The sequence below is a fragment of the Leptonychotes weddellii genome, chromosome 1 (assembly GCF_054177405.1).
Source record: "Leptonychotes weddellii isolate Sample4059 chromosome 1, ASM5417740v2, whole genome shotgun sequence".
NCBI lineage: Eukaryota > Metazoa > Chordata > Mammalia > Carnivora > Phocidae > Leptonychotes > Leptonychotes weddellii.
Window position 1 is genome coordinate 70,354,123 of NC_138369.1, and position 18,439 is coordinate 70,372,561.

The following is an 18,439-nucleotide window of genomic DNA, read 5'->3' on the forward strand; positions in this document are numbered from 1 at the left end:
CACAAAATTCAAAATCAAGAAAAGCAATGAGCTACAATACTAAAGGTTACTGATGTCCAACTTACAGAAAATCTATACATAAGGATCAATTTATATATAGTTTCAAAACATAATGCATTTATTTCATATTCTCCTATTCTTGATCATCTTGTTTCTTAACCATGTTTTTAAGACTATATTATCCATTTTATTGTATTTACATCTTTTCAGTGGTTCTCTACATATATTTTATCTTACCAGTACTCACAAAACTTTCATGAAAAGGTGATATTACAGGCTATGAGATACTTTTTTTTTTTGCCACATATTCCTTACATGGGAAACAAATAGAATTTTATTCCACAGACAGATTTATCTTTGGGCTCCCAGAGATCTCTACAGTGTTATTGGCTAAATCTGAACATTTCAGTTCTTCTTTCTTCTTTGTACTTTCCAAGTGGCCACTTTCTTAGAAGCTGAGAAGCTATTACTAATAGTGCCCTGATTTTTTTTAAAGCATTGCAAAATGCTTCTTGTGCCATCTTTCTCTCAAAATGAAATCGATGAAGAAACAGGCTAATGAATCAATGATCACATACCTAACATACGACAGAGCTGGAGTTGGGTGTTCCAGCCTTTTGACCTCTGGTCTAAGTCCTTCCCCATTGGGAAGGGAGGAAATAATGGATATTAAAATTCAAGAGGCAGATATTGGAATAAGAAATAGAGAAAAGCTTATAGGAGTTTAATATAGGACTATTACTACCTCCTGTGTCTTTAAAACCTATTTCACCTGGATTCTTAAGTTTTTCTTAGATTTTTCACTTTCTGTACTAAGGGCCTTGGCTTTTATTATATAGTTATACAGAATCCCAAGATTTTGGTATAAGCAACAAATAAATGCAATTAAAATTTATTTAAAAATAAAACTGCCACATGAACATATAAATTTTGGTTTCACAAAGATAAAAAGGAAGTAGTGCCCCAAATTGAAAGATTTTTGTCCTTTATTTCAAAAAAATTCATCCTAGTACTAATTTTTACTTGACTTCTGAATTACTTGACTTCTTTTTCCTCCTTTCTATAGCAATCCCCATTCCCTTCCCTTTTCCAGTTAATTAGACTTGATGATAAATGGAACGGCATAAGAGTTACCAATTACATTGGTATTCTGCAAAGAATTTCCTTAAGTATCTGACCATATCCTCAGCCTGAGCTAAAACTTTTATTTTTGGTATAAAAGGACTTAAGGACCCAGAGCTGTGAATACAATGGCTGTGTTCAAAGATGACAGAATTAAACTCATGATCATGCATTAGTTCTACTCACAACCATTAAAAAAACATGTAGTTTGAAGCAATTACAGATGCACAGGAATTTGCAGAAAAATATACAGGGAAAACCTTCCCTTAGCTTCTCCCCCAAGGCCAACATTTCACAGAACCACAGTACAACATCAAAACCAAGAAACTGACATTGACACAATTCAAACAGCAGGTTCAGATGTCACCAATTATACATGCACCCATTTGTATTTTTGTACACAATTTTGTCACATGTGTAGTTCTGTATAATCACCACCACAATCAAGACACCCAATTATGCCAACACAAGATTATTCTTTAAAGGCACACATTCCCCTTCCCCATCCACTAATTTGTTCTTCATATTTGTGATTGTTACTTCACAAATGTTATGTTCGTGTAATTATGCAGTTATATGTACCATTTTTTTAAAGATTTTATTTATTTGAGAGAGAGAGAGAGAGAGCACGCACTAGCACAAGCAGGGGGAGAGGCAGGCAGAGGAAGAGGGAGAAGCAGGCTCCCCACTGAACAGGGAGCCCAATGTGGGGCTCAATCCCAGGACTCTGGGATCATGACCTGAGCCGAAGGCAGACGCTTTACCAACTGAGCCACCCAGGCGCCCCTATGTGTACCATTTTGATATTCTTTTCACTCAGCATAATTTCCTTGAGATCCATCCAGATTTTTGAGTGTATAAATGGTTCATTTTTTTTTTATTATTATTATTGCTGAGTAGTATTCCATGGTATGAATGTACCACAGTATGTTTAACCATTCACCCTATGAAGGCTATCTGGATAGTTTCCAGTTTGGGGTTATCATGAATAAAGCTGCTAAGAACATTCAGAAAAATTCTTATATGAAAATGTCTTCATTTCTCTAGGAAAAAATCTCCAAATATGCCATTGCATATGGTAAATTTATTTTTAGTTTCAAAAGGAACTGTCCATTTTCCAGAGTGGCTATACCATTTTGCATTCAAACCAGCAATGTATGAGTGATACAGTTTCTCCACATTCTTGCCTATATTTGTTGTCACTGTTTTTTATTTTAGCTATTCTGATTGGATGTGCAATAATAGCTCCCTGTGGTTTTAATTTTCATTTCTCCATTGGCTAATGATGTTCAACATCTTTTCATATGTTCATTTGCCTTCTGTATATCAGTGAAATGTCTGTGCTTGATTTTTTGCCCATTTTCTAACTGGATCAATTATTTTTCCTAATATTGAGATCTGAGAGTTCTTTACGTATTTTAGATAGAAGATCTGTGTCAGATACATAATTTGCAAATATTTCCTCTCAGTCCGTGGGTTTTTAGAATCATTTCAACAGAGTTTTTCAAAGAGTAAATTTTTAAAATTTAGATGAGGTCCAATTTAGCAATTCTTCCTTTTTTAGGTAGTGTTTTGGGTGTCAGATCAAAGAACTCTGCCAAGCCCTGGGTCCCCCAAATTTTCTCATATTTTTTTAAGATTTTATTTATTTGACAGAGAGAGTGAGAGAGACAGAAAGCACAAGCAGGGGAGAGGGGCAGAGGGAGACGCAGGCTCCCCACTAAGCAGGAAGTCCGATGCGGGGCTCAATCCCAGGACCCTGGGATCATGACCTGAGCTGAAGGCAGACACTTTACCGACTGAGCCTCCCAGGTGCCCCTTCTCATATGTTCTTAAGGTACTTAAGTTTTATATTTAATTTCATGATCCATTTTGAGTTAATTTTTATATAAGAGATAAGGTCTAGGTGGAGATTCATTTTTCTTGCCAAAGAATGCCCAGTTGCTCCAATACTATTTATTGACTTATGCTCCTCTCTCAAAAATTAAGTGGGCATATTTGTTTAGATCTATTCCTATATTTTCTTTTTTTTTAATCTTTTTTTTTTTTTTTTTTTTTTTGGCAGAGAGGGACACAGCGAGAGAGGGAACACAAGCAGGGGGAGCGGGAGAAGCAGGCTTCCCGCGGAGCAGGGAGCCCGATGCGGGGCTCGATCCCAGGACCCCGGGATCCTGACCTGAGCCGAAGGCAGACGCTTAACGACTGAGCCACCCAGGCGCCCCTCCTATATTTTCTATTCTGTTTCACTGATCTATGTCTATCTCTCCTCCAGTATAACACTGCTGTGATTAGTGCAGTTATATTATAAGCTTTAATATTAGGAGAAGTGATTATTCCTTCTACTTTTTCAAAGTTGTTTTGGCTATTTAATGGACTTTACCTTCCCATATAAGTTTTAGAAAAATTTATCTATGTCTACAAAAAAAAAAAAGCCTTCTGAAACTTTGATAGAAATTTTATCAAACCTACAGATAAATTTAGGGAGAAATGATATCTTTACTATAGTGAGTCTTCCAATCCAAAATATGATGTCTTGGAAGAGGTAAGCTGATAGAGGAGTAGGGTGACCCTAAGGTTGCCTCTTGCTTCAAACACAGCTAGATAAGTATCAAATCACTTTGAAAACCAAAGAAATTGATCGAAGTCTTAAGAGAACAAAGCTGCATGTCTACAAACCAGGAAAACAAAAGGTGGAAGGTAGGAGCTGTGGAGAGTTGATTAATTGGAGAAAATAGCCATGGGAACTGCCCAGGTGAAGGAGCCCTGATCATGGAGGGAGTAGCGAGTGAGAGGGAGGAGAGAGAGAGAATGTGCGGGGGTGGGGGGGAGAAGAAAGAGTGAAAACATGCACAGGGGGCTGCACAAGAAAACTGCTCCCCAAAACCACTGATGGGGAAAAAGTAGACAGGTACAATACCGCCAGTTTTTTATAAACTGTGGAACACAGATTCTGAAGTTTTGGAGGTCTGCAACATGACCAGGTTTGCAGATAGCTAAGCAGTACTCCAGTGAGGAAGCGGACCCCAGAGTTGAACAGGGAGAAGTGGTTCCCCTGCTTGGAGTGTGTTTGGTAGTGCATGGTGATACAGAGGGCCTCTCCATGAGCAAAGGACCCTGTGGACACAGTTGAGTTGCCCCACTCGCCGCTCACCAGAATAGGAACAGAAACTCTGGCTGAGGGCAACAATCTGTGGTACTGGCTGTGTGTTGTGATTTACCATAAACTTCAAACTGCTGCACAGTTGCACAACTGTTGTCAGGGACAAGTCTGCACTTGCCACAAGCGCATGACCTTGCTGTGGGGGTCTCTGAAGTGTGGGGTTTTGAAACACAGCCCCCCGAGATAAAACACAAGAGTGCTGTGCCATTTGGCAGGTAGACAGCTTGGGCACAGTGTGAAAGCTGTATTCAATGGAAACCAGAGACACAGGAGGGGTCATTGTTTGCACATCTGTAGCACATGTTTCCTGCTCTGGAGATGAGAGGACAGGGTGAAGCCATTTTCTCCCTGCACCCACCAGCTTCATCCACCTCAGTGAGCTAAACAGTGCCACCAAGTGGAGAATGGAGCCGCTATACTAAGCCCCACCCCCATGCCCTGCAGGTGCATCTCCACTAGGGCAAATCCACCTATGAATCAGAGAAACGGGCCCCTCCCCAGAAGACCAACACAAACCCCTTGCCCACACCAAGTCCACTGAGCATAGAGCACTGCACAGCTTCAGCTCTGGGGAAACAGGACCTAGCTTCCTTTGGGTCTGTTTTTGTTTTTTTGTTATCTTTGTTTTTGTTTCTTTTTTGGATACAGAAAGAACATGCTTTTTTATTTTTAATTTTTTTTTTAATTTTCAATTTTTTTCTTTTTCTTTTCTTGCTTTCTACCTTTTTTCTATTAAGTTTCTCATAACGAGCAGACCAAAACACACCTAGAATCTGGCTTCCTTTACTTATTTTATTTTTTAAAAAATTTCTAAATTTTTATTTTTTTTTTGCCCCCTTTTTTTTTTACCTCCAAAATGACAAGACAGAGGAATTCACCTCTTCAAAAGAAAGAACAGGAAGAAATGAAAGAGATTTAATCAACACATATAAGTAATATGCCTGAACTAAAACTTAAAATAGTAATTATAAGGATACTAGCTAGGCTTGAAAAAAGCATAGAAGACACTAAAAAATCCCTTACCACAGAGATAAAAGAATTAAAACCTAGTCAGGCCAAAGTTAAAAATGCTATAGCTGAGATACAAACCCAAATGAATGCCATAAAAATGAGGATGGATGAATCAGAGGTACAAATCAGTAATTTTTCAGAAGATAAAATTTTCAAAAATAATGAAGCTGAAAAGAAGAGGGAAACAAAGGTAATGGGTCATGAAGGTAGACTTAGGGAACTCAGCAACTTATTAAAACAGAGTAACATTTGTATCATAGGAGTCTCAGAAGATGAAGAGAGAGGAAAAGTGGCAGAGGGTTTATTTGAGCAAATTATAGCTGAAAACTTTCCTAATCTTGGGAAGGACACAGACATCAAAGTCCAAGAAGCACAGAGAAATACCATTAAATTAAACAAAAGTCGACCATCACCAAGGCATAGCACAGCCAAATTCACAAAATACACAGACAAGGAAAGAATCCTGAAAGTAGCAAGGGAAAAAAAAAGTCCTTAACATACAAGGGAAGACAGAACAGGTTTGCAATAGATCTGTCCACAGAAACTTGGCAGGCCAGAAGAGCATGGCAGGATATATTCAATGTACTGAATGGGAAAAATATGCACCCAAGAGTACTTTATCCACCAAGGCTGTCATTCAAAATAGAAGGAGAGATAAAGAGTTTCCCAGACAAATAAAAACTAAAGGAGATCATGACCACTAAACCAGCCCTGCAAGAAATATTGAGTGGGGAAAATAAAAGACCAAAAGCAACAAAGACTAGAAAGGACAAGAGAACATCACCAGAAACACCAACTCTACAGGTAACACAACGACACTAAATTCATATCTTTCAATAATCACTCTGAATGTAAATGGACTAAATGTCATTCAAAAGACACAGGGTATCAAAATGGATAAAAAACCAAGATCCATCTATTTGCGCCCTACAAGAGACTTATTTTAGACCTAAAGACACCTGCAGATGGAAAGTAAGGGGATGGAGAACCTCCTATCATGCTAATGGATATCAAAAAAAAAAAAAAAGCCAGAGTAGCCATACTTATATCAGACAAGCTAGATTTATAAAGCAAAGGCTATAACAAGAGATGAAGAAGGGCATTATATCATAATTAAGGGGTCTACCCAATAAGAAGATCTAACAATTGCAAATATTTATGTGCCCAACTTGGGAGCACCCAAATATATAAATCAATTAATAATGAACATAAAGAAACTCATAGATAATACTACAATGATGGTAGGGGACTTTAACACCCCACTTATAGCAAAGGACAGACCATCTAGGCAGAAAATCAAAAAGAAACAATGGATATGAATAACACACTGGACCAGATGGACTTAACAGATACATTCAGAACATTTCATCCTAAAGCAGTAGAATACACATTCTTTTTAAGTGCACATAGAACATTCTACAGAATAGATCACACACTGAGTCACAAATCAGCCCTCAATTAGTACAAAAAGATTGAGATCATATCATGCATATTTTCAGACCACAGTGCTATGAAACTGGAAGTCAACCACATGAAAAAATTTGGAAAGACCACAAATACATGGAGGCTAAAGAACATCCTACTAAAGAATGAATGGGTTAACCAGGAAATTAAAGAAGAAATTAAAAGTACATGGAAGCAAATGAAAATGAAAACATAACAGTCCAAAACCTTTGGGATGCAGCAAAGGCAGTCCTAAGAGGGAAGTATACTGCAATACAGGGCTACCTCAAGAAGAAAGAAGTCTCAAATACACAACCTAACCTTATGCCTAAAGGAGCTAGAAAATGAAGAGCAAATAAAGCCTAAAGCCAGCAAAAGAAGGGAAATAATAAAGATCAGAGCAGAAATAAATATAGAAACAAACAAACAACAGAACAGATCAACAAAACTAAGAGCTGGTTCTCCAAAGAATTAATAAAATTGATAAACCCTTAGCCAGACTTACCAAAAAGAGAGAGAGAGAGAGAGAGAGAGAGAAAGGACCCCAAAAAATAAAATCATGAATGATAGAGCAATCATAACCAACACCACAGAAATAAAAACAATTATAAGAGAATACTAGGGAAATTATATGTCAACAAACTGGGCAATCTGGAAGAAATGGACAAATTCCTAAAAACTCTTAAACTACCAAAACTGAAACAGGAAGAAATAGAAAATTTGAACAGACCCATAACCAGCAAAGAAATTGAACCAGTAATCAAAAATCTCCCAACAAACTAATGTCCAGGCCCAGAAGACTTCCGGGAAATTTCTACCAAACATTTAAAGAAGAGTTAATACCTATTCTTCTCAAACTGTTCCAAAAAATAGAAATGGAAGGAAAAATTCCAAACTCATTCTATGAAGCCAGCATTACCTTGATTCTAAAACCAGACAAAGATCCCACAAGGAAAGGAGAATTACAGGCCAATATCCCTGATGAACATGATTGCAAAAATTGTCAATAAAATACTAGCAAATCAAATTCAACAGTACATTAAAATAATTATTCACCACCATCAAGTGGGACTTAATCCTGGGCTGTGGGGGTGTTGGTTCAATATTCACAAATCAACATGATACATCACATTAATTAAAAAGAAGGTTAAGAACCAGATGATCCTCTCAATAGATGTAGAAAAATCATTTGACAAAATACAGAATCCATTCTTGATAAAAACCCTCAACAAAGTAGGGATAGATAGAACATACCTCAACATCATGAAGGCCATACACAAAAGACCCACATCTGGTATCATCCTCAAGAGGGAAAAACTGAGAGACTTTCCCATACAGTCAGGAAAAAAACAAGGATGTCCACTCTTACCTACTGGAAGTCTTAGCCTCAGCAATCAGACAACAAAAAGAAATAAAAGGCATCCAAATCAGTAAAGAAGAAGTCAAATTTTCACTATTTGCAGATGACATGATATTCTATGTAGAGAACCCAAAAGACTTTATCAAAAAACTGCTAGGACCATACATAGATTCAGCAAAGTTGGAGGATACAAAATCAATGCACAGAAATCTGTTGCATTTTATACACCAAAAAGAATGCAGCAGAAAAAGAAATCAAGGAATTGATCCCATTTGCAGTTGCATCAAAAATGATAAGATACCTAGGAATAAACCTAACTAAAGAGGTAAAGGTCTGCACTCTGAAAACTTATGAAAGAAATTGAAGAGGACACAAAGAAATGGAAAAACATGTTCATGGATTGGAAGAAAAAACATTGTTAAAATGTCTATACTACCCAAAGCAATCTATACATTTAATGCAATCCCTATCAAAATACCACCAGAATTTCTCACAGAGCTAGAACAAACAATCCTAAAATGTGTATGGAACCACAAAAGACCCCTAATAGCCAAAGAAATCTTGAAAAAGAAAAACAAACCTAGAAGCAGCACAATTCCAAATTTCAAGCTATATTACAAAGCTGTAGTCATCAAGACAGTATGGTACTGGCACAAAAACAGATGCAGAGATCAATGGAACAGAATAGAGAACCCAGAAATGGGCCCGCATCTATATGGTCAACTAATCCTCAACAAAGCAGGAAAGAATATCCAATGGAAAGAGAGTCTCTTCAACAAATTGTTTTGGGGAAACTGGACAGCAAACATGCAAAAGAATGAAACTGGACCACTTTCTTACACCATACACAAAAATAAATTCAAAATGGATGAAAGACCTAAATGTGAGAGAGGAAGCCATCAAAATCCTAAAGGAGAACACAGGCAGCAACCTCTTTGACCTTGCTGGCAGCAACTTCTTACTACACATGTCGCAGGAGGCAAGGGAAACAAAAGCAAAAATGAACTATTAGGACTTCATCAAGACAAAAAGCTTCAGCACAACTAAGGAAACAATCAACCAAACTAAAAGGCAACCTACCGGTTGGGAGAAGATATTTGCAAACAACATATCTGATAAAGGGTTAGTATCCAAAAACCTATAAAGAACGTAACCAAACTCAACACCAAATAAACAAGTAATCCAGTTAAGAAATGGGCAGAAGACATGATGTCTTCAAAGAAGACATCTGAACATCTTCAAAGAATGTCCAAAGAAGACATCCAGATGGCTAACAGACACATGAAAAGATGCTCAACAGTACTCATCGTCAGGGAAATACAAATCAAAACCATGATGAGATATCACCTCACACCTGTCAGAATGGCTAAAATTAACATGAGAAACAACAGGTGTTGGCAAGAATGCAGACAAAGGGAAACCCTCTTGCACTGTTGGTGAGAATGCAAACTGGTGAAACCACTCTGGAAAACAGTTTGGAAGTTCCTCAAAAAGTTAAAAATAGAACTACCCTACGATCCAGCAATTGCTAGGTATTTACACAAAGGATATAAAAATACAGATTCAAAAGGGTACATGCACCCTGATGTTTATAGCAGCATTATCAACAATAGCCAAACTATAGAGAGAGCCCAAATGTCCACTGATGAATGGATAAAGATGTGGCGCATACACACACACACACACACACACACACACACACACACACACGCACGCAATGGAATATTACTCAGCTGTCAAAAAGAATGAAATCTTGCCATTTGCAATGACATGGATAGAGCTAAAGTGTATTATGCTAAGTGAAGTCAGTCAGTTAGAGAAAGACAAATACCATACAATCTCACTCATATGTGGAATTCAGGAAAGAAAACAGATGAACATATGGGAAGGGAGGAAAAAAAGGGGAAAGGGAAACAAACCATAAGTGATTCTTAACAATATAGAACTGAGGGTTGATGGGGGGGATGGGCTAGATGGGTGATGGATATTCAAGAGGGCACTTGTGATGAGCAGTGGGTGTTGTATATAAGTGATGAATCACTGAGTTATACTCCTGAAACTAATATTGCACTGTATGTTAACTAAAATTTAAATTTAAAAAAATTTGGTATGTCTCTCAAAGATTTAAGGTTCTTTTTGATTGCTTTCATCAGCATTTTATAACTTTCATTATATAAATCCTGTATATGCTTTGTTAGATTTATACCTAAGTATTTCATTCTTTGTGGAGAAATTCTTAGTGGGATTTTTAAATTTTGGTTTTCACATGTTCATTATCAGTATATATTCATACATATATTGATGTTATGTGTTGCTTTTGTGTCCTGTGTTTTTATGACAGCTGCTTTAGGTCTTATTAGATAAGGCCAACATTTGATTCAATTCAATATTAGCATCTATTGATTGCTTTTCTCATTCATGTTTTTTTTTTTTTTAAGATTTTAATTATTTATTCATGAGAGATAGAGAGAGAGAGAGAGAGGCAGAGGGAGAAGCAGGCTTCCCACGGAGCAGGGAGCCCAATGCGGGACTCGATCCCAGGACCCTGGAATCATGACCTGAGCCGAAGGCAGATGCTTAACCATCTGAGCCACCCAGGCGCCCTCATTCATGTTTTTCTTAGTGTTTTTTTTTATGGTTTTCCTGGTCTTAGGTATAGCATATGATTTTCTATTTTATGCTGGATATTGTGATTATTAGAAGACCCAATCTTAAATCTTTCTTCAGCTGATATTTGCCTTTAGGTTTAGGTTTAGTAGGTGAATTCTGGTCTACTTTTGTGGGGTTTAGTTTCACTGATAGTTTAGTTTTCAGAGCACTTGCAATGCTTTTTGGTCTGTTTCATTCTTCTGTTAGAGCTCCTGATCAATTCCTGCTGGTGTCATCTATGGGGACAAAGAGTACCTTCCTTGGCTTCCTGGTATTACTGGGCTCCTTTTGTGGGGTATGGGAGAGAAGAATCTTTTGGACCTGTGTTTCTTTATTCACTGGGTGGAGGGCAGGTAAATACATGTCTCTGGGATGCTGCCCTTGCTGGATGATCAGTCTACCTGCCGGTGCCTTAGTTGTGAAGTGAGGGCTAAAATGGTCCATTGTGTTGCTAAGTTCAGTGGATCAAACTGCTGCCAGGACCAGCCTGTGAGGGGAGACTGATATGTCAATTCACAACCTTTTGTAAGCATAGAAAAGGCATGAGAACAGCAGAGTCCTTTGATTTTTAAAGTATGGTCCCTGGAGTGCCTGGATGGCTCAGTCCATTAAGCATCTGCCTTCAGGTCAGGTCATGATCCTAGGGTCTTGGGATCAAGCCCCGCACCGGGCTCCTTACTCAGCAGGGAGCCTGCTTCTCCCTCTCCCCGCTTGTGCTTTCTCTCACTATCTCTCCCTCTCTCTCTCTAATAAATAAATAAAATATTTAAAAAATAAAATAAAATAAAGTATGGTTCCTGAACCAGCATCATCAGCATCAACCAGACACTGGTAGGAAATGCAAATGGAAACTCTTGATTCAGACCTACTCAGTCAGAAACTTCGGGGTGGAGCCCAGAAAAATGTATTTTGAATAGGCCCTTCAGCTGCTTCTGATGACCTAGTTTGAGACAAGTTTGAGAACTGTGACCTAGACAATGACTATACTGAAAGTGAATGTGGCCTCCTAGTGCCCCCTTCTGTTCCTCAGAGAGATGTCCCCAGAACAGTCTTAAAATTGGAAAAGGAATCTACCCAGTGCTAGGATCCCCCAGCAAAATGGTTCGTGAATATTTACTCCACAAATACGCTTTTCTACGCAAGCTGGAAGAACCACATTAGCAATTTGAAATAACCACATAAGATACACTACCACATAAGACAATGATTATCCCATTCAAAAAGCCACATAAAAAATTCTGTTATTTTTTTATTCTTCACCTACATTTCTTCATCCTAAATAATCTTTTATAATATATTGTCTTTTAAGACTTTAAAAAAAACAAACAACCAAAAAAAAAAAAAAAAGACTTTTGAGAGGCAAGATAGTATATAGGTTAAGAAAATATATTCCAGAGACAAACTGCCTGGGTTCAAACCCAGCCTCCATCATGTAGCAATTGTGAAATTATACACTTTACTTCATATAAGGGCTATGTAAGAATTAAATGAGAAAGTGAAAGTACAGAGCTGTGCTCCATAAATGATGGCTATCAATGCACTAATATTATCCATTATACCCCAGCCACATGGAAATTGCTTTAAATTGCTTTTCTAGTAATTGAGACAGGTATATGTGATTTTAGCCACACTCCTATCACATATTTTATCTTCTCCACAGGTAAAGTAAGAATATTAGTTTGGAGTTTCTCTTACATTAACCATTTGAGAGTTGGGTTGTAAGAAGCAACAACATCTCCTTTCCCTCTCTGCCATCTGTTCAGCAGCTGCAAAGCAGCAACAGGCATGAATGCATCTCCATCCATGTTGGCCAGGCTGGTGTCCAGACTGGTAATGCCTGCTGGGAGCTCTACTGCCTGAAACATGGCATCTAGCCAGATGGTCAGATGCCAAGTGACAAGACCATTGGGGGAGGAGATGACTCCTTCAACACCTTCTTCAGTGAGATGGGTGCTGGCAAGCATGTGCTCAGAGCAGGGTTTATGGCCTGGAAACTTTCTTTGATTATAGCAAGAAGTACAAGCTGGAGTTCATTTACCCTGCCCCTCAGGTTTCCACAGCTGTAGCTGAGCCCCTGTAACTCCATCCTCCCTATCCAAGCCACCCTGAACACTCAGATTGTGCCTTCATGGCAGACAATGAGGCCATCTATGACACCTGTTGTATTAACCTTGGTACTAAATGCCCAACCTACACTAACCTTAGCTGCCTTATTAGCCAGATTGTATCCTCCATCATTGCTTCCCTAAGTTTTATGGAGGACTGAATGTTGATCCAACAGAATTCCAGACCAACCTGGTGCCCTGTCCCCATATCCACTTCCCTCTGGCCACATATGCTTCTGTCGTCTCTGCTGAGAAAGCCTACCATGAACAGCTTTCTGTAGCACAGATCACCAATGCGTGCTTTGAGCCAGCCAACCAGATGGTGGAATGTGACCCTCGCCTTGGTAAATACATGGCTTACCGCCTGTTGTACCGTGGCGACGTGGTTCCCAAAGATGTCAATGTAGCCATTGCCACCATCAAGACCAAACATACCATCCAGTTTGTGGACTGGAGTCCCATTGGCTTCAATGTTGGCATTAATTACAGCTTCCCACTGTGGTACCTTTTGGAAACCTGGCCAAAGTATAGCGAGCCGTGTGCATGCTGAGCAGCACCACAGCCATAGCTGAGGCCTGGGCTTGCCTGGACCACAAGTCTGACCCGAAGTAGACCAAGAGTGCCTTTGTTCACTGGTACGGATGAGGGCATGGAGGAAGGAGAGTCATCTGAGGCCCAGGAGGACATGGCTGCCCTAGAGAAGGATTAGAAGGCAGTTGATGTGGATTCTGTTGAAGGAGATGATGAAGAAGTAGTAAAGGAATACTACAGTTAAAAATGTCACAAGGGGGCGCCTGGGTGGCTCAGTCGGTTGGGCGACTGCCTTCGGCTCGGGTCATGATCCTGGAGTCCCGGGATCGAGTCCCGCATCGGGCTCCCTGCTCGGCGGGGAGTCTGCTTCTCCCTCTGACCCTCCCCCCTCTCATGTGCTCTCTCTCTCATTCTCTCTCTCTCAAATAAATAAATGGAATCTTTAAAAAAAAAATGTCACAAGGGTGCTGCTTTTACAGGGCAGCTTATTCTGTTTTGAACGTTGGAAAGTTGTGCTCTGATCAGTTAATCTGTATGTAGCAGTGTATACTCTCATACACAATTACTGACCTAGGTTTTAAAATACAACACTTTGTTACAGACCCACACTGTCCATTTCTCTGTTGGGTTTGAATAAAGTACTCCCTGTCTTAAACCAAAAAAAAAAAAAAAAGAATATTAGTTTGGATGATAGGAGTATATTTTCATCATGGATCACAGTTAAACTAATTACACAAAAATGATGAAGTCTATGGCTACAACCTGATTACTATATTGCATTAATCGGATTAATCAATTCCACAGTGTTCTGGGTGTATTTTGTTCTTCTATATATATCTTATCACTAAGAATATTTTATCAGTGTAACTGTTTATAGATCTGATAACCAAAATAGAATGTAAGTTTCATAAGAATAAGTACAGTACCTTACACATATTTACATCCCCAGCACCAGTTTATAGTGTCTGACATATAATATGTACCCAAAATACATCTTTGGAGCTGAACTTTTGAGGAAACTTGTATGGCAGTCATCCATTTAAAGCCAATGAAAACTAACAAACTTTTGTTTGTTTTTTTCCCTCCGATACTCTTTTTGGCCTCTCTGCTTTATAAAGAACCTAAGAATGTTAAGAATTGATGTTACAAGAGTCTTTTTAAATTCTTAAATCCCACTAAATCTGTCACTGCAGGTTTTTTGTTACTTCCTTACATAGTTTCTATGTTCAAACTCTGAAGATTTTCTCAATCTTCCATTTTTGCTCTCTGGAACATCTTCTATCCAGAATCCCCCAGTGCTCCCCAGATTGTCCCAGTCACATAACACAAAATCATATTTCCCTATATCTTCGCTTTTCTTTATGTGGAACACTGTCATCTCTCGGAAGTTGCTCAAATTCTGCACTCATTCTTCATCTCCACTGTGTAGTATACAGCTATATCATATTGCTTTGTTTAGACGTTTTTGATGGGTGATAATCACCTTGTTATACAAAACTTATGTTCTTTAGCTCATACAGCATGCTGGCCCCAGATGGCCTCCGTAACCATTTCCCTCCATACTGCCCAATGTATACACATCAGGGCCCTTCTTATAATACACAAAGGTCTTTGAGTTTGCCCTCTGTTAAACTTATTTGTCTCACATGCTGACACCCTGCTTGCTCTAACACTTCTCAAAAAGTGTCAAATACAATTACTCATTCAGAATGAATGTTTCCATTTTGGATGCCAGACTATTTTCTTTCTGGTCCTCAGCAACTAGATTTCCCACTTCAGAAATGTTTTCCCAAACTTCTGGATAAAATTAATCACTCTTACCCTTGCACTTCCAGGTAGCTTTTCTGTGTTTCTATTGCTTCATTTGTCACATTGTCACTTATTTGTTCAAATGTCTTTTTCCCCTGGTAGGAGATAGCCCTGTGTCTTATTCACTTTTAGATTCCCAGCACCCAACATAGCTCAATGCAATTTTTTAAACTGAATAATCTCTTCAGTATTGCCTTTATACATAATACATTTTAGCAGTTTCTTGAGAGCAGTTTTGAAATGTCATTCTTCCATATACCCTTACCCTAACCACCCTACTCTGCATGTAGATGTGATTTAAAAAAAAAAAAAATCAAAATTAAGGTTGTTGGAATACACTGAGGGAGGAAGTTGTGATTATATTTACAAATGCACAAATTTTCTTAGAATTAAGTGAAACATCAGGATACCTGATTCAGTGACACCATCAGTGGTGGTCCTATCATCACTCCCAGAGGCCTTTAGAGTCTCATTCATGTTAGAAAATTTCATTTGAGGTGATTTCATCAGCCATATTTCAGGAGTGGATTTATTCCCACTTTCAGATTAGCTCCATAATGACTAGATAAAAACTGTATGATTAACTTTTATTTATGTTACAAAAAAGTTTTCAATATTGTTTTTCTTATTACAAATGAATATGGACTTATTTCAGAAAAATTAAAAAAATAGAATCACAAAGGATATAAAAAGCAAGCAAGCGTATTCCTAATGATCGAGACAGCTGCTACCAACACTTTGGTAGACAGACTTTTTTGAGGGGGTGTATATCCTGCTGCAGTAAATGCTGCCATTTACTAAACACTTACTCCATGCCAAGCTCTCTACGTATTTAGCCCAGATGTCAGTTCAGCCCTTTCTGGCTCTTAACGTCTTTGTTCAATTGAACTGAACTCCCACTCTAGGGCCTAGGACAATTCTACACCTTATTCATTTTTATGAATTTTAGAGAAATTGGTCCTGTGCCTTTGCAAACTATCCCACTTTTCATCTTCTGTCAGTCCAGTTCCACAGTTTTAAAGTGACCCATTTACAATTCTCTCTTAGATGTTTGTGTTTGTCCTAAGTCTTTCTTCAACCAGAGCCACCCAGCCTTTCTCCTTCTGGCCTTTCTCCAGCCCATGATCTCATCCTCTACCCACTTATTTTCATTTTAGGCCTCATCACTCTCCTTCCAAAGTCCTTTCTAGAGATACTCATGGTTTTCTCCTCTTCTTAAGCCTACAACTTATAGATAATCTTTTGTCAATTAAACCTGACCTGTGGGTTTTATTATTTACCACAAATGTATTGATATTTCTTCTAAATAAGAAGAGTAATTAACCAAATAATTCTAGAAGGGAATATTTTTTTTCATATCCTGGAGTATAAAGTGGATAAGTTATGTTTTATAACATATAAGATTCCTAAAGGTAGAAATTACATCCTATTCTCATTTTTACCTGCAGTGTCTAATCAGGGACTGAAATATAGTAGATAGGCAATAAATATTTTTTAAATAAACAAAATAACCTGAGAGAGTAATTCATCTTATCCTTTATCACAGTTCTCATTTTGGTTGGCATAACAACAGCTTTTGACACTGTTGATGGTTGCCTGCTCAGTAAGGCAATTCCTCCACTTAATTCCCAGAACACTTGCTTCACTGGTTGCTCCTCAGTATCCTTTGCCACAAAGTTTTATCTCTTACTCAAAACCTTGGAATGCCCCAGGGCTGTGTCCTTGGTTATCTTCTCTCTTCAATTTACACTAAATATATTGGTGATTTCATCCAGTCTCATAGCTGGTGACTCTGATTTTTAGGTACAGTCTTAATCTGTCCAACTGCTATCTCAAACCAATGTGCCAAAATTTAACTCTGTGTCTCCCCGCAAACCTGTTAACACTATTAACAAGCTTAAGCCAAAAACCTTGTACTTACCCTTGATTTCTCCCTCTCTATATATCCAATACCTTTGGAAAACCTACTGGCTCTAATTTTAAAATATATTCAGCAATCAAAAATTTATCACCACCTCTGCAGCTACCATTCTAAGTTGAGCCACCATTACTTCTCTTCCAAATGACTACAACAGTTCTGACCACTCTGCCTTCTTCTTTTGACACCCCGCACGCTATTCTTACTACATCAACCAGAGTGTTTCTGTTACCTCTTTGCTCAAAACACTTTATAATCTCTAATTCACACAAATAATAACAATTAAAAAATGAGTTTCTAAAATAATTGGGGGAAATATGAATGCTTATTGGATATTTGGTAACCCAAGATCTTTATTTTTAGGTATAATAATGGCTTTATGATTATGTTTAAGACAATGAGGGCTTTTCTTTTAAAGACATTACTAAATAGTTATAAGTCAAATGATATGATGTCTTGAATCGGCTTTAAAATAATCAGGAATTGAAGATACAGATGAAATAAGAATGGTCTTATATCAATAACTATTTTAACTGGATGATGGGCTCAACTGTACTATTTTTATATGTGCTTGAAAATTTCTATAATGAAAAGGAAAGAAAAATAATTCTCTAATGAATCTCCTTTTTACTCCTGGTAAAAGCTAAAATCCCTATCTGATTGCACCCCACCCCCATTTTTCTCATTGACTTCATTTCCTCCTGTTCTTTGAATTGCTCTTTCTACTCCAGCCTCTCTGCTGTTCATCAAACATATCGGGTACACTTCTGTCTTAGGACCTGTGCTCTAGATATTTTATCTGTTTATATCTTCCTATGTCTTTTAACTCCTTGGAGTTTTTGCTCAAATATTACCATCTCAATGAGATCTATTTGACTACCCTATTTAATAATGCAATTTGTCCCCCACTCCCACCAAACTCCAAACCTCCTTATATGCCTCTCCTTCTTTCTCCATACCATTCATAAATTTTTAATATTCTTTATAATTTGTTTATGTTTATTATTTGTTGAGTACCTCCCTCCATTAAGATGTAGATTCCCAAGAGCAATGATCTTTGTTTTTGTTCTCAGACATACAAAATGGCAGGGATTCAACAAATATTTCTAAGTGAATGAATCAGTAGGCTGAAACTGGCAGAACATAATCCAAACCAGAGTGGGCTGTTTCTAAAGCCAATGTTCTCAAATGCTATGCTCTTATAACAAGTCTATAGGTCATGAATTATCACTTGTTAAAATTTCTCAAGCTATTGGCCAGTAAACCTCCATAAAATTCTTTATCATCAACTGACTACTAACCAGTATAGAACACTGCATTTCCATATTTCA

General features: G+C 38.0%; 1 long non-coding RNA gene and 1 pseudogene across 1 annotated transcript in view; one reads left to right on the plus strand and one right to left on the minus strand.

Moving 5' to 3' along the window:
* The window catches only part of LOC115939774 (uncharacterized), a 262,165-nt gene that overhangs the window by 168,530 nt on the left and 75,196 nt on the right, over positions 1 to 18,439 (minus strand). The gene's annotated exons all lie outside the window — the stretch shown is intronic.
* LOC145716901 (tubulin alpha-1B chain-like) lies at positions 12,531 to 13,636 on the plus strand (annotated as a pseudogene).